Source organism: Macaca nemestrina, chromosome 5, assembly GCF_043159975.1.
Source record: "Macaca nemestrina isolate mMacNem1 chromosome 5, mMacNem.hap1, whole genome shotgun sequence".
Taxonomy (NCBI): Eukaryota; Metazoa; Chordata; class Mammalia; order Primates; family Cercopithecidae; genus Macaca; species Macaca nemestrina.
Genome location: NC_092129.1, coordinates 149,046,336 through 149,069,688, shown reverse-complemented (window position 1 = coordinate 149,069,688; position 23,353 = coordinate 149,046,336). Strand labels below are relative to the sequence as shown.

At 54.3% G+C, this 23,353-nt stretch overlaps 1 long non-coding RNA gene across 1 annotated transcript; it reads left to right on the top strand.

The window, feature by feature from the left end:
* Positions 1-89: 89 nt before the first annotated feature.
* Positions 90-17,785, top strand: LOC139363427 (uncharacterized). The gene is made up of 6 exons (XR_011623808.1): positions 90-168; positions 5,245-5,430; positions 5,956-6,049; positions 7,624-7,750; positions 11,655-15,971; positions 16,980-17,785. It is a non-coding gene; the product is annotated as an uncharacterized lncRNA (long non-coding RNA).
* Positions 17,786-23,353: the final 5,568 nt, after the last annotated feature.

The following is a 23,353-nucleotide window of genomic DNA, read 5'->3' as shown; positions in this document are numbered from 1 at the left end:
GAGGGGACAAAGAAGAGGAGAGAGAAGAGGGGAGGAGGAAAGGAGGAGTGGTCTAAGGCAGGGGAGAGTTCAGCTGAGCTGCCTGCATGGATGTCAGGACCTGGGCACCGAGGGCCGATCACCGCAAGGCCCTGGTTATTTTTTTATTCCTAATTTGAAAGAAAAGGGGTGAGTCTCGGGTTGGGGGTTCATGCTCTCCTTTCTGCTGGGCTTCTTGCCCCATCCTCTCTGCAGGAACCTCACTGCAGCTTACCCTAAGCTGTGGCTGCTAGAGAGAAGGAAAGTCAGGCGGCAAGACGTTCAGGCAACAGTCAGTTAGACTGAGGACAATCAAGACGTTCAGGCAACAGTCAGTTAGACTGAGGACAATCAGTCCATCAACAAGCATTTTTTGAGGCCCTCTGCTAGGGCTGACCAAGCACCCCCAGTGTCAGGGGATTGCAGTTGGGGGCTTAGCAAGTCAGAGGGCAACTTCAGGCTAAGTGTCTGGTGAGAGAATAGAGGGTAGAGGACTTTGCAGAGAGTGAGGAGGGCGTCCTGGAGGAGCTGACTGGCTGAGAGCTGAAGGAGAAACAGGGTCATTTGGTTGAGTGGGGAGGGTGGTGAGAAGGGGCTGTAGCTACAGGAGAGGCTGTGCAGAGGCCCAGAGACAGGCAGGAGGAGGGGCAGGGAGGTGGAAGCTACAGGGAGTGGGACTGGGGAGAGATGGGGTAGGGACAAGGTGGCCTCACCACCCTCTGTCCTCAGCCTCTGGGAGGAATTTAGGTGCTTTATGCCAGGAAGAGTCGGCTCAGGCTTGTGTCTAAAACTCTCAAAGGTGAGCAGACAGATGCTGTCCTCCAGGAAAGTCCTAGCCTGGTTGGGAGAGGGGGCAGTGTGGGGAAGGAGAGGGCGAGTTCCTGAGATGTTGAGGAATCAGGCTGGTGGACCATGAGAGAGGGGGTGGGGGCAAAGGACAGGGTTCATCAGGGGACAGGCTTCAGGTCCAAGTAACCCTGGACCAGTATTAGGCAGATCAGGCTACCCTGGACATCTGGCTAAAGTTCCCCTGGGCACTGGTGCCCCACCTGCCTTTCCTGGGCCGCTGCATGTGTGGATGAGGGGCTCAGCCTCTTCTCTGGCCAGAGACACTGCCTGCTTCGCTCAGGCCCAGGTCGCCCACTGGTCTGGTTCAGCCTCTCTCAGACTCATCCCCCAAGACCCCCTTACCCATCTCCTGGTCCCCCCAGATCTGTTGGTGCAGTACTTTCTCCATTTCCACGTGTCCATGGAGAACATGTTCCAGGATGGCCCCTTCTCCCTCACTGCTCATTTCACAGAGGCAAGATGGGGAAGGTGACTGGAACCCACTCTCCTGGCCCTTGCCCGCCAGCCATTGTCTGTTCAGTGCCCTCTTCACCTGCTCCAACGCTTGGCACAGCAGGAGCTGCTCAGCAGATGTGTTAGCAGCCAGAGAACAAGGGGTGGCTGGGCACGGTGGCTCACACCTGTAATCCTAACATTTTGAGAGGCAGAGGCGGAGGCAGGAGGAATGCTTGAGCTCAGAAGGCTGAGGCTGCAGTGAGTCATAATTGATCACGCCACTGCACTCCAGCCTGGGCACCACAGAGAGACCCTGTCTCCAAAAAAAAAAAAAAAAAAGAACAAGGGGTGATGGAGAGGCTGCAGCCCGTGTGGGGGTACCTACCTGCCCAGCTGCCCTTGGGTGGCTGAGCTCCTCTCCCATCTCCACTGTGTGGATGGATGTGGGCCTCCCCATGCCCAGAGAGGGCAGAGCCCCACAGACATAACAGGAATTCCTGGGGTGCCCTGAAGCCTGGTTTAAAGTGGGGTGGGGGTCCCATGCTCCCCTCCCTGCCCCATGACTCCCCCTGCAGAGTGACTGACTGATCACATTTCACCAGGGAAGGCACATGGCCTCCTGCGTGCTCTGTCCCTCCCCCTGCCCAGCTGTGTTCTGGGCTCCGGTTACCTGGCCCTGGAAGAGGGTATGACCTCCTTTCCCCCCAGCCCTGCCCCACCTCCCCTCTCCCTCTCAGGCTGGACTCACACACATCCCTATTCTGGGAACCCCAGAACCTCCACAGGGATGAGCAGGAGGCCCTTCAGGTTCTAGAGGGGGAAGGACTTCCCACTTGAGCAAGATGGCCAGTGAGTGCCCTGGCCCCCAGGTCTCCAGGAGGGCCTGTCCACTTTCCACCACCTGCTTTCTGTGTTTGTTTTGCTGCTGTTGTAAAGAGCAAGGTTCCATATTGACTTCTTATTCTTCTATTTATGTAACAACATTTTCGAGCCCCTAATATGTGACCTGAGACGTACAGCAGTAAACACACACAGGGGCCCGCCGTCCAGAATCCATGATCTGGTACTTTCCTTATGCAATCATATAGGGCACTTTATTTCTGTTTTCCGACTTCAGCCAACTTCTCTCCATGGTCATTTCCCCAAAGCTCAACTTCCCTTCCAAGATGCCTGCTGCTCTACGCTTTCCATAGCCATGTCTGGGACCCACTTTGCTCCCTGCCTACCCTCTGGTCCTGGCTTCCGGAAATCAGTCCTGACCAGCGTGGTACTCTCTCTTCTGTGGACTAGGAGCATCCTAGGCCAGCCCATAGATGCCACCATTTGGAGGCAGAAAACGCCTGGGGCTCATAGGCATGCACTCACTATTTGGTGGGCAGGTCTCTCTCTGGCCAGCTCCCCGTTGGCCTCTCCCTCCCCAGCCTGGACTGACCTTTGAGGACTTCCCCCTTCACTGCTGCCTTCCCTGGCTGTTCATCCATCACTATGTCCTGTGGATTTCATGCCCCATACGTTTCTCGAATTTGTCCCCTTTTCTCCATCTCTGTGGCCCTGGCCTGGCCCACCTTGTGGTCGTGGATGACTTCAGTAGCTCCTCATGTTCTCCCACATCTCTTTACAGCCTGCTCCTTTGTAATTGTAATGGCTCCTACAAGCCATTCTCCCCAGGGTGATGTTTAGAAACAATTCAAGTCATGTCACTTTGCTGCTTAATACTTGTCAGTGGCTCCATCCTTAGAATAAAGTCCAAATTTCACCCCCAGTGTTCAGCCCCTGCCCACCTCCTCAGCCCCACCTCACACCTGGCTAACTCCTCTTCATCCTTCAGATGCAAGCTCCAGCTCCAGTGTCACCACCTCCGGGAAGCCCTCCCAGCCCTTTCTAAAACAGTCCACCACCTAGTCCCTTTTTTTAGAAGTGCTTATGCCAGCTGTAGTTGCATATTTATGTGTGTGACTTGCTCCTTGCCTGTATCTCCTCCTTGGGGACAGTGACTTGGCTCATTTTGCTCAACGCTATGTCCTCAGCATGTAACCCAGCGCCAGCCTTCCAATACTTGTTTGGTGAATGAATGAATGAGTGGATAAACACGTGGACACATTCTGGGTCTCTGGCTTTCCCTCCCGGGTTCGCCATGCTCTGGCTTGCACAACAGCGGTTTCCTTTCCTCTCCCTGACCCGTTGATGGGGGCCTTTGGCTCGGTTGCTGTGGCTCTGTGGCATCATCCCTCCTCAACAGCTGCCCCCGTCCCTGCTCCCATGACCCAGTGTTCCTGCCCTAGAGACAACAACCTCCACCTCATTCTAGGATATGTCATCACCCCTTCCCACAGTGTAAACATGGGTGGCGGCTACAGACCTGCCCAGGTTCCAGTAAAAGCCCCTCCTCCCATGCTGGGCTCCCCTGTCACTACACCCCAGCTTTTGGCACCTTCCTCTTCCTTCTCCTCCCTGCCGCCTCACTCCCTAGAAAGTGCAGGTTGGAGCATGCCCTGAGAGAGGTCAGTGTCCAGCCCTTCACAGCAAGGGGGACCTTGAGGCTGGGCGGCTTATGGCTTCCCTAGCATCACATCCCTGCTGGCCTGACCTGGCCCCCAGCTCCCAGCCCCACCCGGGAGCTTCCAGCCTGCGTGTTGGATCCAGTTCAGGGCTCTGCATCAGAGCCTGCCCTGTCAGGCTCCCAAACAGCTGAAGAGACTGGGGTAGGAGGGCCGGCCCAGACCACTACAGCCGGGAATCTGGGAGGTGATAAACTCTCTGGAAGGCAGACGGCCCCACTGACTAGGAAGCAGCAGGGGTGTTACCACTCAGGTCCTCAGGGACAGACAACCTCTGCAGGCCGTGTGTGTGTGTGTGTGTGTGTGTGTGTGTGTGTGTGTGTGTGTGTGTGTGACCCTGGGAATGGGAGGTGCTGAGGGGAGCCACCATGCCCACCCTATGGCCATGATCAGTAGAAGCAGGTTAGGGGGCAGAGGGCTGGCCCTGCCCTGAGCTCTTCACATACTTTATCTCATTGGGTCCTCCCAATAGCCCTGTGAGGGAGGGGCCATCATTCCCCTCATTTCATAGTGGAGGAAACAGAGTGGCCTAGCCACGATTTGAATCTGGGGCCCCCACTCCTAACCCGGATTTATTATCAGGCAGCCCTCAGTCACACCTTGGTGCAAAGACACATCTCTACCCAGCGGGGAAGGCGCGGGTCACTCTTCCACTTCCCCAGCCAAGCCCGGGCCGTTATTTGGGCCTGGGGAAGGCTGGGAGGAGGGGAGGAGATGGCTGCCCCTGCACGTGGCCACAGGCTGGGGATGTGGCACTGGGCTAGCTCTCCCAGCAGTGCTGGGTCATTCATCCACATCCCCCAGACCACACCACATCTGGCTGAGGCCCAGGGAGAAGATATCCCTGCTGAGGGCCACACGGGGAGCTGGGACCCAGAGGCCCCAGGGCTGCCACCTCCCAGGCCAGGATTCAGGTTCTTGTGGACTTTTAATCCACGCAAGAGCCAATGTGTGACATTGAGAAGCCAATTACACGCCACTGATATGGCAGCCTGCATCTCCTTTGTCCCACAGACAATCTGCGTGTAACGTTTATGAGGCCTTCACGGTGGCTGACATCAAGGGCTGCAGGAGGAAGGTGGCCAGCAGGGGCCCCGCCCTGCCCACTGGTCCTTGGAGAAATTTTTGCTGCCCTCTCTAGGGTGGAGGGCTGCTTTCCTGAAGAGAACAGGCTGCCACCTGCCTTCCAGGCAGGAGGGGGAGACTGGGAGGACCCTGCCCTGAGCGTCTCCCCAGGGCATGCCTGAGCCCGCCACTCTTGTTGGTTTGACAGCTTTGTTGGCTCCACTCAGAGCAGTCCTTTAGAGAAAGAAAGAAAATCCTGGAACACCAGAGCTGGTGGGGCCTTCAGAGGCCACCTGATAATAGTCTTTTCATTTTCCAGGAGAGGAGAGACAAAGTTAGGCTGTAAAGAGGTGAGAGGCCCTGCCTGGGGTTGCAGGATGGCTAGTGGATGAGCCAGAACTAAACCCCAGTCCCAGAATGGCCAGTTTTTTCTGCTGCACGGAATCGAGGCTGGACTGTGGATGTGGACTCACCTGGGCTCTATTCTTCACTCTGCCATTTCCTGGTGATGTGACTGCGGATGGGCATCTTAACCTCACTGGGCCTCAGTTTCCTGATCTGTAAAATGAGGATAATTTTCTTTGGATTGTTGTGATGTTTCAGTGATATAATGCAAGTAAAAAGCATTTAGCACAGTGTATCACACAAGGTTCCCCCAAATCTTGAATATTGTTATTTTTAAATTTTTTTATATTTTAGAGATAAGGTCATGTTCTGTTGCCCAGGGTGGATTGCAGTGGCGCAGTCATGGCTCACTGCAGGGCTCGAGTGATCTTCCTGCCTCGGCCATCTAAGGAAATAAGACTGTGAGTGTGCACCATTGTAGATTTTTTTGTAGAGTTGGGGGTATCACTGCGTTGCCTAGGCTGGTCTGGAACTCCTGGGCTCAAGAGATCCTCCTGCCCTGGCCTCCCAAAGTTCTGGGATTACAGGCATGAGCCACCATGCTTGGCCTATTATTTTTAATAACATGGGGCTTGGTCTCTGGAAGTGGAAATGATGTCGTCATACTGTCTAACTCTAATTTTAGATTCATGTCTTGACATGGTTATGTTGTGGCTCAGAATATTTGAATCTGGCATTGTCCCCCAAATCCAGGACGTAAATTGCTGTGGGAGCAGAAGGTAGGAGAGATTCATCTACTTGCCATGGGGGTGAGGTGCAGGCCTCCTAGGAGAGAGGGCATGCAAGCTGGGCCTTGAAGGACTCCTGTAGTAATCTCCAAGCAGAGAAATGAATGAAGGGAACAGCAAGGGGGACAGTGTCCACAAAGGCCCAGAGGCCTGAAGAGCATGGCATTTCTGGAAGGCTTCAAGATGGCTGGGTGGAAGTGGGGATGGAGGCAGGTAGAAGGATACCTCTTCTCTCCTCCCTCTCCAGGGGTGCCCATTGCAACTGAAGCCAGGACTGCAGCCCCTTGCCAAGACAACACTTTATAGCTCACGTGGACTTTTCCTCATTCCACATGGGATTGCCCTGCCCTGGCCTCCCAAAGTGCTGGGATTACAGGCATGAGCCACCATGCTTGGCCTATTATTTTTTGAGACAGAGTCTTGCTCTGTCACCCAGGCTGGAGTGCAGTGGCGGGATCTTAGCTCACTGCAAGCTCCGCCTCCCAGGTTCATGCCATTCTCCTGCCTCAGCCTCCCGAGTAGACTACAGGCACCTGCCACCATGCCCGGCTAATTTTTTGTATTTTTTAGTAGAGACAGGGTTTCACCGTGTTAGCCAGGATGGTCTCGATCTCCTGACCTCGTGATCCGCCCACCTCGACCTCCCAAAGTGCTGGGATTACAGGCGTGAGCCACCATGCCTGGCAGCCTATTATTTTTAATAACAGGGATTCCACAGATGAGGACATGGAAGCCCCAGAGGGAGTGGCCCCCCAGATACACCCAGCTGGGCAGGGGGAGAGCCAGGTGGGGACCCAGATGTGCAGACTCTCCTGCTGGGGGTTGGACTTTCAGACGTGGGTGGTGGGAGCTGGGGAGGATTAACTTGGGGAATGGGGAGGCGCAAGGCAGCATCTCTCTGCTGGAAGGAAGGTGCGGGGCTGGGGCTGTGATTGCTGGGCACGGATGATAGCCTGGGGGGCGGCCACGCGTGTTATTTGTGGCTGTTTATTTGAGAGTCCTTCAGGGCCGCTAAAGTAATTGAATAAGTGAGGGTGAGCAAATGCGGGCGATCATTTAATTGTGGCAGAAAATGAAGTTGGTTGCAGCTGGGGGCTGCCAGCCCATTACTGTCGGCCCTGGTTTCTGCTGAGCTGGGCTGGCGGGGCTGAAGCTGCTATCTATCCTTGGCCTGCCCACACACTGTCCCCTGGCAGCTGGCCCCGCATCTGGGCAGGTTGGTGGTCAGGGATTTTGTTCTCTGGGCATCCCATTCCCCGTGGCCCCATCTCTGCCCGAGGAAGGCCCTGGAGGCTGCTGTAGACAGTAGAGGGGACCGGGAAGACCTGGGAGGGCAGGGAATGCTTGGAGTCTGGTGGCAAGACCAGGGGTTCAGATCACAACATCTGTAACAGCAATGTCAGCAGACACATACAAAGCCCTTATTATGTGCCAGGCACTGTTATAACCATGAATATGTATCAACTCAGTCAATCCTCCAGTAACTTTGTGGGGAAAGTGCCATTATTATCCCTTGATTGCACAGATGAGGAAACTGAGGCACAGGTTTCTGACTCCTCACACAGGGTTGAGAATCCCCTGGGAGATCCTGCAATTCTGGGGAATCCCCCGGGAAGCTGCAGCAGCCATCAGGTGAGACATAGTGAGACCTGGAGCCATCAGGTGAGACATAGTGAGACCTGGAGCCATCAGGTGAGACATAGTGAGACCTGGCCACGAGGGTCCCACACGCTGTGGGGCTCTCCTGAGCCCTGAGGACCCTTAAGGCCCTTCAAGCTTTCTCCCTCACACCTCTCTTATTTTAACCTAGCTGTGCCCCAACTGTCTGCACCCCTGGATAAGGCCAGGGCAGAAACCCAGACCCTAAGTTCTGAGGCCTGAGGAGGCCACTTGCAGGCATGGGCCCGCTCGGTCCCCAGAGCTCTTCTGGTGCCGTTTCCAGCCCCTGCAGGTGCAGATAAAATTAGGCCTAGAAGGCGAGAAGCCTGTTCACTTTCCCAGACTGGGGCAGTGACAGTGTCCCCAAGGCAGTGCCAGGAAGGGCAGCCTCGAGCAGATGGGGAGCGTGGGGGCAGGGGTGGGAGGCTGGGTCTAGACTGAATTGTCTAGACTGAATTGGAGGTGACTGCAGGCAAGTCCCTAGAGCTAAGGTGGCCAGAGAGCAAATAGAAATACCAGACGCCCAGTCACATTTGAATTTAATCCTGTGCGACTCAAATTTCAGTGGGGTCCTGTGTTTTGTGTGGCAGCCCTCCCTGCAGCTCCAGGCCTGTTTCTTCACCTGTCAAGCTGGATGTACAGGCTGCCTGCCACACTCACTGGGGGGGGAACCCCCCCTCCCCCGCCGAGAGGCTCTGGGAAGACATCACCACATTACTCATTCTGCACACATGGCTGCGCTCCCTCTCCGGGCCAGGCACAGATCTGGATAGTGGAGTTAATCAGGGAACAAAACCAATATAAACCCTTGCTGTTAACTGGCAGACAACTAAAAATGTTTTATTTTTTATTATTTTATTTTATTTATTTTTTGAGACGGAGTCTTGCTCTTTTCACCCAGGTTGGAGTGCAGTGGCTCAATCTCAGCTCACTGCAACCTCCACCTCCTGGGTTCAAGCAATTCTCCTGCCTCAGCCTCCAGAGTAGCTGGGATTACAGGCATGTGCCATCATGCCTGGCTAATTTTGTATTTTTAGTAGAGACAGGGTTTTGCCATGTTGGTCAGGCTGGTCTCGAACTCCTGACCTCAGGTGATCCACCTGCCCTGGCCTCTCAAAATGCTTGGATTACAGGTGTGAGCCACCACTCCCAGCCTAAATTTTTTTTTAAAAGTAAAACAAGTAGAAGGTAGATGGTAGTGTGGTAGAGAAAAAAAATGCAGTGAATTAATGGTGGGGTGTATTGGGGGTTTCAGTGTTAAAGAAGTGGGTCAGGGAAGGCCTGGCCGAGCTGTCTTTTGAGCAGAGACTTGAGGAGGTAGGTTTGCCAGTGTGTAGATGTGGGAAGAGGAAGCCAGGAAGAGGCACTGCAAGCGGGGGCAGGAGCCAGGAAGCCAGTGTGGCTGGAGCAGAGGAAGCCAGGGGAGAGAGGTAGAGAAGAGGGTCAGGGGTGCGTGTGTGCGTGTGTGTGTGTGTGTGTGTGTATGTGTGTGAGACAGAGAGAGAGAGAAACTCTGGCTTCTTCTTTGAGTGGATAGGGGTCAATCCTAATCTAAACAACCTGTGAAGCCCAGTGCAAAATGAAATCTTGGGGCCCTTCTGAGCGTGGAACTTATTTCGTGTATCATGAAGCCAACCTTGGGGTCAAGGAATGAAATGGGGCCAGTGAGGATGTTTTGCATTTGTCAGACTGGAGGTGACAGGGGTGCAGACCGTGGAGGTAGAGAGATGTGGCTAGACTATCCTTATTTTATAGATGGAGAAACTGAGTCCTAGGGGCTGTAAGTCACTAGCCTAAGAGCACACAGCTAGTAAGTGACCAAACCAGGAAGAAAACCCAGTTCAAGGTGTGTCCCCTGCTGTGTTTGCAACACCATCTTGGTCTCCAGCCCCACCGCCCCCTGCGGGACACTTGTAGGTTCCTGCTGGCTGCACTCTTCCCAGTAAGGGGGCCACAGTTACCTCCAGGTCTTCCTCTCCTAACTTCTCTGTCCTGGTCTTCACTGCACTGCTGCTCACCTGCTGCACGGTCCCTCCGGCCACTGCCTCAGCCTTCACCTCTCATGTGGAGGACACCCTTATCCTCCGCACACCTGGCCTCTCTGAGGCATAGCCTTCCTCATGCCCCTACCCAGGCTGTGGCAGTTCCCGTAGTGATGGGGTGAGTCTGGCCCCAGTCTGAGAGCCCCTCCTCCCTCACCTTCCCACCTGCTCCCTGAACTTGGCTGCCCAGATATACTTGTCCAGCGATTCCCTCCATTCACCTCTCTCCTCTTCTTGGCCTTCCCATGTTTTACCCTGATCAGCAGGCCATCTCCTCCAGGGAGCCCTCCCTGCCTGTGCAGCTGATGTACTTGCCCTCTGCTGAGTTCCAGAGGCGCCTTGATGTCACAGCCACCTATGGCACCCGCCCCACACTGAGTTCTGGCAAGGTTTTCTACACATTTACTTTCCCTTCCCTCCAACCTGCATCCTCCACCCAACTGGGCCGTGAGCTTTTTGAGGATAGAGGATTGTGTCTTTGTCATTCCTTCATTTGTTTATTTATCCATCCATGTAGCGCCTGCTAGGTACCAGGCACTGTGCTAGGTCTCGTGGGATTTATAATAAGAAATCAGAGATGTGCTTCCAGTTAAACCCCACTGTGAACTCAACACTGTATCCGAGAACCCAACTAAATGATAGCAAAGGATGAAAAAGTGTGTGCCTGCAAGGACAGGGAGAATAAGCCAGAGAGGACTGTAGACGAGAGAGCGCAGATCAGAGAGGTGAAAAGAGACAGACAGGTGGTAACTAGCTCCCATCCAGCTTTCTCCATTCTGGGGCAGGCCAGCCATCAAGGGATCCAATAAGAAACAAGGTAAAAGTCTCTGAAACTGGAAGCCCCACGTACATCTGAGGCAGGGGGATCAGCTGAAAGCTCTCAGATAATGCCCTCCACCAAAATGAGGACATAAGCCAAAAAAGAGAATGGCATGGCGTCTGGGAGGCAGGGAGTCCAATTCTGGAGAGTGGTGGAGGCGAGTCCCAGGGCCTCAGGGCTCTGCAGGCCTGGGGAGCGCTCCAGAGAGGGAAGATGCCACCAAGGGAACAACAGACTGATCAGATTGCCAGAGGTATGTGACTGCCTGGAGAGGAGGTTTAAAGTCTGGTCAGAGAGTTTGGGGTTAAACTGATGAAGGTACATAGAAAGCTCAGGGGCTGGCCGGGCGCGGTGGCTCAAGCCTGTAATCCCAGCACTTTGGGAGGCCGAGGCGGGCGGATCACAAGGTCAGGAGATCGAGACCACAGTGAAACCCCGTCTCTACTAAAAATACAAAAAAAATAGCTGGGCGCGGTGGCGGGCGCCTGTAGTCCCAGCTACTCAGGAGGCTGAGGCAGGAGAATGGCGGGAACCCGGGAGGCGGAGCTTGCAGTGAGCCGAGATCGCGCCACTGCACTCCAGCCTGGGCAACAGCGTGAGACTCCGTCTCAAAAAAAAAAAAAAAAAAAAAAAAAAAAAAAAAAGAAAGCTCAGGGGCCAGGGCTTGGTGGCTCAGGAGTGTAAATCCCAGCACTTTGGGAGGCCAAGGTGGGAGGGTCACTTGAACCCAGGAGTTTGAGATGAGCCTGGGCATTCAGGGAGACCCATCTCTTCAAAAAACGAACAAACAAACAAAAACAAACCAAAAAAACTGGCCAGGTGTGGTGGCGCATGCCTGTGGTCTCAGCTACTTGGGAGAATCTCTTGAGCCCGGGAGGTGGAGGTTGTAGTGAGCCATGATGGTGCCACTGCACTCCAGCCTGGGTGACAGAGTAAGACCCTGTCTCAAAAGCAAAAACAGAAACCTCAGGGAATAAACAACAACCAATAGGAAAAGTAATTAACTTTAGGAACCAAAAAGTTTTTTTGTTGTTGTTGTTTTGTTTTTAAAATAGAGTCTCACTCTGTTCTCCAGGCTAGAGCGCAGTAGCGCCATCTTGACTCACCGCAACCTCCACCTTCCAGGTTCAAGCCATTCTCCTGCCTCAGCCTCTCGAGTAGCTGGGATTACAGGCACCCGCCACCACACCCGGCTACTTTTTGTGTTTTTAGTAGAGACGATGTTTCACCATGTTGGCCAGGCTGGTCTTGAACTTCTGACCTCAAGGGATCCACCTGCCTCGGCCTCCCAAAGTGCTGGCTTTACAGGCGTGAGCCACTGTGCCCTGCCCAAAAACTTTTACATTAAAGGAAATATAATCCTAATATGCTGTATGGCTCAGCTAGACTAATATTTACATGTTGTAACACTAATGTAAACATGGGATGCTGAGTTAAAAAAATTGTTAAGTATAGAGGCAGGATGGGGGAGGAGGAGTGGGCAATGGGCCAGTTAAATCCTCCTAATGGGAAGTTAAAATACAATCTTTGCTAAGTCAATAGATAAAATCGAAAATAAAAGAACCATGAAATTGTTGTGTATGCGTATTACATAGAACCAAGTTGGCCAACAGAGGTGGAAGTAGGCCTGGGGGTGGGGCAGGGACAGATGTTCTTTCTTCATAGCCATGAAGTCCTATTTTACTTTTAAAAATTATGTCCATGTCACTGTTTTCTTTTTTGAGACAGAGTCTCGCTCGCTCTGTCACCCAGGCTGGAGTGCAGTGGTGCGATCTTGGCTCACTGCAACCTCTGCCTCCCGCGGAGAGACTACAGGCACGCACCACCAAGCCTGGCTAATTTTTTGTATACACGGGTTTTTGCCATGTTGACCTGGTCTCAAACTCCTGAGCTCAAGCAATCCACCCGTCTCGGCCTCCCAAAGCTTGGGGATTATAGGCATGAGTCACTGTGCCCAGCCATGTGTCACTTTTATAACAAACTTATTTAAAAAAAAAAAAAAGAAGGGAGGGGAAGGCCATGCGTGGTGGCTCACTCCTGTAATCCCAGCACTTTGGAAGGCTGAGGCGGGTGGATCACGAGGTCAGGAGATCGAGACCATCCTGCCTAACATGGTGAAACCCCGTCTCTACTAAAAATACAGAAAAAAAAAATTAGCTGAGCGTGGTGGCGGGAGCCTATAGTCCCAGCTACTCGGGAGGCTGAGGCAGGAGAATGGTGTGAACTCGGGAGGCGGAGGTTGCAGTGAGCTGAGATCGCGCCACTGCACTCCAGCCTGGGCGACAGAGCAAGACGCTGTCTCAAAAACAAGAAAAAAAAAGCCCCTAGTATATGAGTCCATGCACCAACGTGGACCCCCCACCTTGCCCTGCTGAAGCACCAAAGGATGTGCAGTGCAGGTGGATCAGCACGGTGGCATGGCTGAGGACTCAGAGAGGGACTGAGCCTGCGAGCCTGCGGGAGGTCAGAGACAGATGCCCATGTGAAAAGCTAATCCCCACTGAGGGGTTAATTGCTCCACCTCTCAGCTGTCACAGGGCTCCTCAGCAACTTGCTGATGCTCCATGTATATACACTGGCTAGAAGCTTTGACTCTACATTAGAAAGCAACCCCTGGGTGGGATTTAGCCCACGGCAGCCACCCCTGGAGAGGTGTTAGGAGTGCTCGGTAGAGACTGCACCCCTTCCCTTCCCCTATGGGTCAGCTGGGCTCAGGGTCTTATGTTTCCCAGGTTCCGTGTTGAATGCATGACCTGAGGGGTGAGGGCCAAGGTTTGCATATATAGTTTCTCATATGCATGTGTGTGCACAGGTGGGCACATGTTGACATGCATGTGAGGGCATGTGCCTGTGTGAATGGTGTCTTCAGTGGAGGGGTGTGAATCTGTCCACTCCCTGCACACAGGAACAGAATGGGGAGACTCAGAGCCCCCCTCTCCTGTTTGTTTTGTTTTGAGATGGAGTCTTGCTCTGTCGCCAGGTTGGAGAGCAGTGGCGCCATCTCAGCTCACTGCAACCTCTGCCTTCTGGGTTCAAACGATTCTCCTGCCTCAGCCTCCTGAGTAGCTGGGATTTACAGGCACCCACCAAGATGCCCGGCTAATTTTTGTATTTTTAGTAGAGATGGGGTTTCGCCGTGTTGGCCAGGATGGTCTCGATCTCCTGACCTCATGATCTGCCCTCCTCGGCCTCCCAAAGTGCTGGGTTTAGAGGCATGAGCCATCGTGCCTGGCCTCCTGCAGATGTTTTTAGAGCTGGCCATTAGCCAGAGCTGTGTAGCCCACAAAGGAAGTCCTGGGAGCCCCCACCTGCTCTCTCGATGGGCCTCTGCCATTTTTCTTCACCACAAGGCTATGCATCCTCTCTCTTCTCTCTTTTGACAAACCTACTTGTAGGTGAGACTCTGAGAGGTTTGCATTTTTAAAAAGGACGAAATGTTAAACTAAAGGAATGAATCTTTAATGGTGGAATTTCAGGCCTCTTCCTCTTAGGTGAGGTTTTGTTTGTTTTGGCTCTGGCTTGGTTTTGGCAGGGAACCTTCCCTGTGTCCCTGGAACCACCCTGAAGCCCTAAGATCCCTCCTGGACCCTGTCAGCTGGGTCACTCTCCCATTTCGACAGAGCGTTTCCTGGGGTGGGAGTGCAGGTGGCGGACATCAGCTTCCTTAAGCTCCGAAGTAGCCCACCTGCCAGGGACCCATGCCCTCTCTGCTCAGTCTTCAGTCCGTCCCCTTCCCTCCTGTCTGCCCTGCTCTGATACAGCCTCCCCGAGGGGAGGCCAGGAAAGATCCACCCCCACTCCTGAGGGGCCGGGGCTGGCCAGGCCGCGGTGGGCAGAGGGCATCCCAGCCACCTCCGCATCTGACTCCACAGCTGCGAGACAGTGCCAGCTTTTACCTGGACTTAGCCCACCTCCGTCCCTGGGGCTGCAGCTGCACTCTCTGAATGGGAGCCTCCAAGAGTCAGATGCAGAAATAAGCCCCTCATCTTCTGCTGGGGCCCCCAGTGGTAGGCTCTGGGGGCTTTGTGTACCAGGGCAGGCTGCAGGGATGTATCAGGCTCTCCCCTCCTCTCCAGAGTGGGGGACAGCTTCGTACTCTGCCTGCCACACCCACTTCTCTCCAGGGCAGCCCTGTCTCGGGCCCCATGCTCTGCAGGCCTGCAGGACCAAAGAGGGAGAAGCCTGGGTGTCTCTGTCTGGCGGAGCCAGCTGGGATGAGCATCTTCCTCATCCTTCCCAGGGCCCGGTCTCCTCATCCTCAGTCTCCTGGCCCCAGGAGGGCCCCAGTGGAGCTGAGAGGGCTCAGTGCTGGGGGTGGGGCTTGACGGACCCTGGCAGCCTGCTTTGTGGCACTCAGAAGGGGAAGAAGATCTCAGCCCTAGCACAGAGGGCTGGGAGGCTCAGGCACAGAGAGCCTGGTCAGCAGGCCCCATGTTGGCCACACGAGTGACCCTTCTGGGGGCCTGAACCCAGAGCTCTGTCTGCTGGGACGCCAGCAACCCTGCTGCAGCCCTGCAGCCTGCCCAGAGCCCCTGTGTGTTCAGCCTGGGGCTCCTCACTGGAGGTCTCAGAGCTCCCCTCTCCTGTGGCCCCAGCCCAGCCTGGCTGCTGTCCGTGCCCTGGCCTGACCCCTGCAAGACACTAGTGAGAAGCTCTCAGCCTGGGCTTAGGGCCAGTGGCTGGGGACTCTGCCCTGAAGCAAGGCAGCCTGACCCCGGTGTCACTCCTGTCCCCAGAACTGGTGGGGAGGTTGGCCTTCCTCCCCTCCTGCTGCACTGCTGACCCCTGCTGGCCACCCTCGCACACCCTCCGCACACAGGCATTTCTCCACAAGGACCTGCTGCTTGAATGCTCCCAGCACAGGGGGCTCAGCACCTTGCACAGCCTGTTCCAGTGAGAGACACTTCTGCCTCTCTGAAAAGTTCTTTATCATTAGCTGAAGTGTGAATATTGGTACTTCTATCTGTTATTCTTAGTTATACTGTCTGTAGTCACATGTTTTCATAATAACGATAACAACAACAGATACTGTCTGTGTGCCAGGCGCTGTCCACTATGTCATTTAATCCATTCAACAGCTGCGAGGTTGGTGCCTGTGTCATTCCCATTATACAGGTGGGAACGTGAGGCCCAGAGAAAGTGTGTCATCTAAGGCCACCCAGCCAGGAAGTCAGGAAGCCACTGAACTTGGGATTGGAATCCAGGGCCCAGGCCTTGCCGGCTGTGCTGTGGACAGCACTGCCGTCCCACACCCACCATCTGCTTGTCCCTCTCTGGCTGGTTCTTATTTCCCCACCAGGCCCTGTGGCCCCACATGAACTCACTCTTCCTCCTCCAGACCTTGCAGCTGAATTGACTCTGCCTCCTGGAAGCCCTCCAGGGACAGCAAAGGGTGAGAAGTGAGCCACCTGCCCCCTCCCTCCTTATCCTCTGACAGGGAGGGGAAAGGAGGGAAGGGGATAATGGGATCATATCTGCATGTGGTGTGAGTGGGTCTTCAGTGGAGAGGGGTCTGATCCTACTGCTCCCCTCCCCTCCAGACCTGAGGTCCTCACTCAGAGCCCAGCAGGGCCCCAGGAGTCTGCATTTGGCAGGCTGGTCTGGGCCTGGTCTCACACTGACCTTTGGCAAGATGGCCATGGCTGCGGCAGTGGGGGTGACATCTTCCTACAGTTTGTGCCCCAGCCCTGCCCAGCAGACACCAGGTTCTGTGGGGGTCTCAGTAGTGCTGAGAGGGCAGGGCTGGGGCACAGACTTCATTGCCCCTCAGAGGACAAGGAACAGGGAAGGGCGTGGAGGGGTTTCCTAGGCTCCAGCCTCCCTGGAGCACAAGGTCACATGCCGGGTGAGGAGTTGTGTGGGAGCACGAGGGGTGGGACTCCAGGCAGTTCTGGTTCCCAGAGGTCTGGAGTCCCCCTTCCTTTTGTGACCCTTGGCCACACTCCAGGGCTACAGGGCTCCAATCATGCTTAGGAACCCTCAGTCCTGGCTGCTACCCCAAACTCCTTCCATTTCTCAATTTAACTACGGAGACCAGGCAAACGGCTCCCCAGGGAGAGGTACCACGTTCAGGAGGATTTGGATTCCTGTGGGTGAGAAACTCGGCCCAGCTTTCGTCAAAAGCTTGCATAGAATCACACCATCTTGGTGTGGGGCAAGACCTCAGTGCATGCATCCAGCTCTATCCGTCCATTCAGGGCTAGCATCCCTGCTGAGTGACCACGTAACTCTGCTTACATACCTCCAGTGACAGAAGCCTCACTGCCTCTTGCGGCAGCCCAAGGCCTTCCTCCTCCTGTAGAGCTGGGGTTTCTTTTCAGAGGCTTTCGCTCACAAAGCCCAGCCCTGCCCCCTTAGGCGTCCTCAGAACCAGCCTAACCCTCCGTCCTATAATGTTTAGGAGAAATGACCATCTTCCTGCTGAACCTTCTTCCCAACCAGAGCCGAGAGAGAGAGCCAGTAAGAACCCCCTTGGAGAATTGGGAGGTGCCCTTCAGAAGGGAGAGAGGTATCTAACTCCCAACCCTCAGCTGCTGCGAAAACTCCAAGCCCGGCCCTCTCAGCTTTGGTGGGAGAGTGGAGAGAAAGTTCTTGCAAAACTGACCTGTTTTCCCTGCACTTTGGAGGATCTCAGAGGCCCAGGCCAGACTTGCAGGGAGTTGTGTAAAGAGAGAGGGATGGCGGTGCCCTGGCCATGGGGAAGGAGAGACAGGGTGTGGAGGAGGCTCTGTCCCTGCCCAGCAGATCCTGGGCTTCAAACCCAGGTGCCCTGACTGCTGAGCCCCCACTGCCCTCCCCAGCCTGGATGCTACACCTTTATTGATGCAGCCGCAGACCAATCCTGGCCCTGCCAGCCCCTGCCAGCCACTGATGCCTATAGAACTGACCATCATCATTAAACCCCCAAGCCCACACCAACCCCAACCCCCTACCCCTCCCCACCTCAGGCCACCGACTGTGGTGGGCATTTCACTTTTTTCCTCCTGTGAGCCTCATTCCTCCCAATTCCTCAGCACATGGAGGCAGGACACAAATAAATAAATAAGGTGAAATAAACACGTTTGTCCCTGTTAAGTTTCATCTCGTTAGATCTACCCCATCGCTCTGGCCTGTCAGCTTCTCTTTAGATCCCAGCTCTGTCATCTGGCGTATTTGCCATCGTCCCCCCCAGCTGTGTGGCATCTGCAAATTTGATAAAGTACATGGAGCATGTTTGTCTCAGAGGAAACCCCTCCCCACACTGGCTGGCTGGAGCACAAGCGTGTGCGTGCGTGTCAGTGTGCCCACATGCGAGCATACACGCGCACACACACGCGCGCACACAAGCACTTCCCTCTCTGGCCTAGGCTCCTCACTCCCGTCCAGTCACCTTCAAGATCCTGGTGGGGATTGTGGGCACCTGCTCCACACAGGGCCTGCACTGAGCAGCAGCACGCTGTGCACATGAGTCCCTGCGTGGGATGGGATGCTGTGAGATGTCCACCCTACCTCACTTCCACTTCCACTGACTGACCTGGTTGGGCCCTGCTGGCTTCTTCCACCAAGCTTTGGTCAAGGCTGACTGGCTGGCATGGGCCCTGGCTCTCCTGGGACTGCTGTGTGGCTCTGCCGCCACTGCTAACCTGCCTGTGCAGCACCCAAATGTGCAGCCTCATCCTCCTCTCTGCTGTGGCTCTGGCTGCTGCTGGTGGAGCCGGCATGGCTGCGTGGCATGAGGACTCCTTGCCTGTGCAACTACTGTGCGCCACTTCTTTCATTCTTCTCTTCAGGGGACTCCAGACCTTGTGTAGGTGGTAATTGCACAGCGGGGGTAGCCAGCTTGGAGGGATTGGCTGCAGTGCCTCACTACAGAGTCTGCCAGATACTGCCCTGGTCTCTGTACCAAGGCTTAGCAGAGCCAAAACATCCTAGGGCCTGAATAGGCCTTCCAGAGTTTTCACATCCATTCTCCACCTTCCAGGCACTGGATGTTGGAGGGTAGAGGACTCAGGTGTTCCCCCCACCTCCCCTACTGCAGTGTGTGTGTGTGTCCTCCCCTCGGGGAAGATGGCAATAGCTAGTTACCTGTAGCAGCTAGCACAGGCCAGTGGATGCTGCAATAACAAACCCTCGATTCTTGGTGGCTTATGACAACATCAGTTAGTTTCTTGATCACACGGTACATTGTGGGGGCAGCTAGAGCTCCTGTTCCCAGTCACTGTTGCTCTGAGACCCAGGCTGAGGGGCAGCCCCCAGCTGCAGCACCACACCCTGGCAGAGGAAAAGAAGGGGCTCTTAATGGTTCTGTCTTGAAGTGCTATTTGTCACTTCCATTCACATTTCATTGGCTAAAGCAAGTCATATAGCCATGCCTACTTTCAAAGGGGTGGGGAGGTCTAATCTTTTCTGGTGCCAGAATTTTGGCAGAAGGCCTCAGTGACTACTCTGCATATGAGCCATTCCTATCCCTCAGGGTTGCCCCCAGTTCCCACAATACCTCTTGGATGTTCATTCTGGGTCCAGTGTGGAATGTCCTTCCCCTCCCACCTGGGGGCTGCGTGCCCAGGGTTTGCCCTGGGGGCTTGCCTTTGCTCTGCAATGCATGGCTCCCCACTCTTGTTCTGCTCCCAGTGCCCATCCCTTCCTTTGAGGATTGCTCCTCTTCCCTGTGCCCTTGTGATTCTGACTAGCCACCAAGCATGGTTCTGTGCCCTGACCCAGTGGAGGCACAGGGCTCAGTCCTTCCCCCACCCCTGCCCCACCGTGGTGCAGGGGGTGGGTCCCTTCTTCCTCTCAGATGTGTCCTCTAGAAGGGACCTCTAGAAAATGTGGCTCATGCCCAGGACCTGATCCTTCCCCTGCCCCTGGGTGGAGCTGCTCTGAGGCCTGCCACCCTGCCTCTAGTGGATTGGTTTACATGAGCCAGCACATTCACCTTGTGCTGAAGTTTGTCTGAGCTGTGTTTCTGGGGGATCTTGTCCATTCTTGTATTAGTTATCTATTGGGAGTAACAGTCTACCCCCAAACTTAGTAGCTTCATGGTGTAACATTTCATTAAAAGTACACACACACACACACAGGCACATACATATACACACACACAGAATTGATGAAACCCAAATTTGGCCTGCACCTAAGTTAACAGGATTGTATCAAGGTCAGTTTCCTTGTTTTGATACTATGTTGTGGTTATGTGGGATATCATTGGGGGAAGCTGGGTGAAGGGTACGCATGAACTCTGTGTACTATTTTTGCATCATCTTGTGAGTGTTAAACTATTTCGAGTTAAAAAGTTATAATAATAGGAATTTGGTGGCATAAGGCAACCATCATTTACTCATGGTTCCACTCTTTGGGCAGTGTGTGGTGGGAACAGCTTATCTCTTCACATGGTGCAGCTGGGCCGGTACAAAGTGGCTGCACTCACGCATCTGGTGTGTCAGCTGGGATGCTGGAACGGTAGGGCTGGCCTGGCATCTCTTCCCACAAGGAGTCTCTAGCCGGGCAGCTGGACTTCTTTCTATGGAGACTCAGGGCCTAAGAGGGCAAAAGGGGAGGCAGTGAGGCCTCCTGAGGCCTCAGAGCAGAGCTGGCCAGTGTCCTTCTCACCACATTCCATTGGCCAGTGCAGTCATGGGGCCAGCGCAGATTCAAGGGAGACAAAATAGACTCCACTTCTTGATGAAAGGAGTGGCAAGGAACATGTGGCATCTTCAACCCACCACCATTACCAAGTATGTCAGAGACTTCTGAGTTTGTCAGCTCAGATCTAGTCCAACTTTCTCACTTGGGATGAGGAGATGGCAGCTGGAGACGGGGAGAGGGTCAGTCACATGGGAAGTGTCATGGACTCAGGGACAGAGCTGGACTTCCAGCCAGGGCTCATCCACCTCACCACGTCGAAGCCCTCAGCTCCACGGGTGGGGCGGCCTCACCAGCCTGGCATAGCTGCTGGATTCTGTTTTGCACATGTTGGTGTTTGCAATCAAAAAGTTCAGCGGTCCTTCCAGTGTGCTTAAATTAGTCCCCATGAAAACCAAATCATTTCATTTGCAGAGAAGGGCTTAATTGCCAGGGGAACGAGGCAAAGGGAATTCTGTTGCCTGTTTTCATTGAAGAAAATTACTGTACTTTCCTCTGTCTCCTTACTAAACAGAAGCAGCTTAGAAGTTGGGCTGTAATAATCAGTGATACCTCCTCTACCCTTTCTTCTCAGAGGTTGTTGTTCAGCTCTTTCCCTGTTCCGAGACTCTGCTCGGGACTGTTCCTGCTTATCTGCCCAGCCAGGGCAGCCCGGTCCTGGTCCCTTAGTGGGTAACACTTTCTTGGTTTGCAAAATAGTCATCCGTCCCTGGAATCTCACCACACCTTTGCAATGCTGAGACAATCACCCTGACTTCATGGAGGAGCCTCAGTGATGAACTGGGCCACACTCTTGGCAGGAAGAAACATCCCATCACTTTCTTTAGAAACCAAGTTAAACCTGCTTCAAGCTGTCACTTACAGGGCTGGTGAGAAGCCATGTTTTAGAGGGCCTAAATCCTGGGGTTTGTGTGGTTCCATGCCCAGTCTCTAGACCATCTTCACCACGCTGTTTCTGTCATGTGGTGCTGGGGGCTAGGCAGGTCCTCAGTGCTCCCCTGGCTGTTCCACTCAAGGAAATAGAAGTAAACACAGCTGCTCCTGGCCGATTTGTCTGGCCAGTCTGGGAACCTCATCCCATCTCAGAAAGTCCAGCCTAGTCCCCTCTGTGGTCAGAACAAGGCTGCCTTCCCAGAGACAGCCTGCAGGGGGCGGGGTGCGTGCTGCAAGGCAGTGGGAGGGCTGGAACTGTGGCAGATCAGAGTCACTCAGATTGGAAAAAGAAACACGAACAAACAAAACCAGCCTGAAAGGAAACTGGAGGAATCCAGACCTTAGAAACTCAGTGCCAGGCTGGGCGCAGTGGCTCATGCCTGTAATTCCAGCACTTTGGGAGGCCAAGGCAGGGGATTGCTTGAGCCCTGGAGTTTGAGACCAGCCTGGGCAACGTAGTGAAACCCTGTCTCTACAAAAAGACAAAATTAGTCAGGCATGGTGGCGTGTGCCTGTGGTCTCAGCTGTGCCTGTGGTCCCAGCTACCCGGGAGGCTGAGGTGGGAGGATTGCTTGAGCGACAGAGGCTGCAGTGAGCTGTGATTGCACCATTGCACTCCAGCCTGGGCAACAGAGCGAGTCTGTCTCAAAAACAAAACAAAAAAAACCTCAGTGCCAGGCTGTCCTCCTTCTGGGATCGAGATTTCCGTTAATCTATTTCTTGAATATTTATTGAGTGCCTCCTGTGGGCCTGGCAATGTTCTGATTGCTGGGGACACAGCAGTGAATGAGCCAGACAGAGGCTTGTGTAGTAACTCGCCCAGATACAGGGATAAAGTGGTTTGCCCAAGATCCAAGCCACTGAAGGCCAGAGCTGGTCCTGAGGATGCTGAGCCCCGGGCCTCCACCCCCACCCATGTACAGCGTTACCCCTGGAATAACATGAGGGTGCCAGGTGGCACGGTGCCGACGGGGTCCTCCCACTTGCCCTCATCCCCTGCCTCTCTGTCCCTGCACATCATGGGACCCTCTGTTCAGACTCTCTGCTTGTCTCTAGAACTTTCTCTGGGGATGGGTGGAGAGGTTGGCCTGGCTGCCTGGGGAGGACCATTTTGGAACAGTTGGGTGACTTACTGTATAACCACTCTCCTGGGCCTTCCTTCTGGGGGAGGCCGACAGGATAATGGATTTGAGTCCACACACCTGCCTCAGCAAAGGGATTTTTTTTTTTTTTTGAGGCTCAAAGTCAATGGTGTATTAATTAAGGGGGAACAGCTGCTACTGCAGTTCTTATGATAAGTCAGTGACAAATGGCCATGTTTACCGTCTTCTTGAGTCGAGACTCCGGAAGGTGGCCTGGAGCTCCTTGGTGGATGTCCATGGCTGAGATTTGTGGGGTACAGCCTCCCCTTCCCTGCCCCTGAAGCTTCTTTATCGGTGTCCACTGTGGCCCGAGAAGGCTATTTGTCACCGAGAAAAGACAGGTCTGCAGCCCAGGGAGTGCTCAGAAGGGATTTGGGCAGAACAACTAGGACTTCTCAGCAATCACTCCAGCCCAAAGATGCCCTCGGACACCTCCCTCAGACAAACCCACTGCCCCATACTGTCCCTTGTGAAATAAGAGCTGCTTGAAAGGGGACTTGGCCCTGAGAAGCTGAGGAAAGCGGAAAGCCTGCTTTGAAATGTCTGCAGCCTGAGTGAGGCCGAGGACGCACCTCGGGGCCTCTGTGCCAAGGCGCTCCGTGTTCCAGAAAGGAAGGAGCTGGGCTGGCAGGGGCCTTTTGTTATTTAGTTTATTTTGATCTCGCTCCTGCTCTCCAAACAGCTTCACAGAAATAGAGCCCTGCATTAGCTCCCTTCTCAGCTTAAAACAAAACGTGGCAGAGGGAGTCTTTCATGAGGAACAGAAAAGGGAGACAGGCTCATTTTTTCCCCCGAGTTGTGTTTCCAGGTCCTTTGTTTGACTATGGACCCAACTGTTTTAGTGACGAGGATAACAGGCTGGTGCTCACCGTGAACAGGAAAGGTGACCACAACAGCCTGCAAGCCCCATGGGGCACGGCAGGACTGGCTGCCTTCTTCTTGGGGTGACCTTGGGGCCTCTGCAAAAGGAAGGACAGCAGTGGGATCCAGAAGCACGCTCAGCAGCCCTGGCAAAGGAACCCCCATGTACCTGCCAGACCACATGGGTGGGCAATGAGTGGTCTTCCCTATGGTTGGG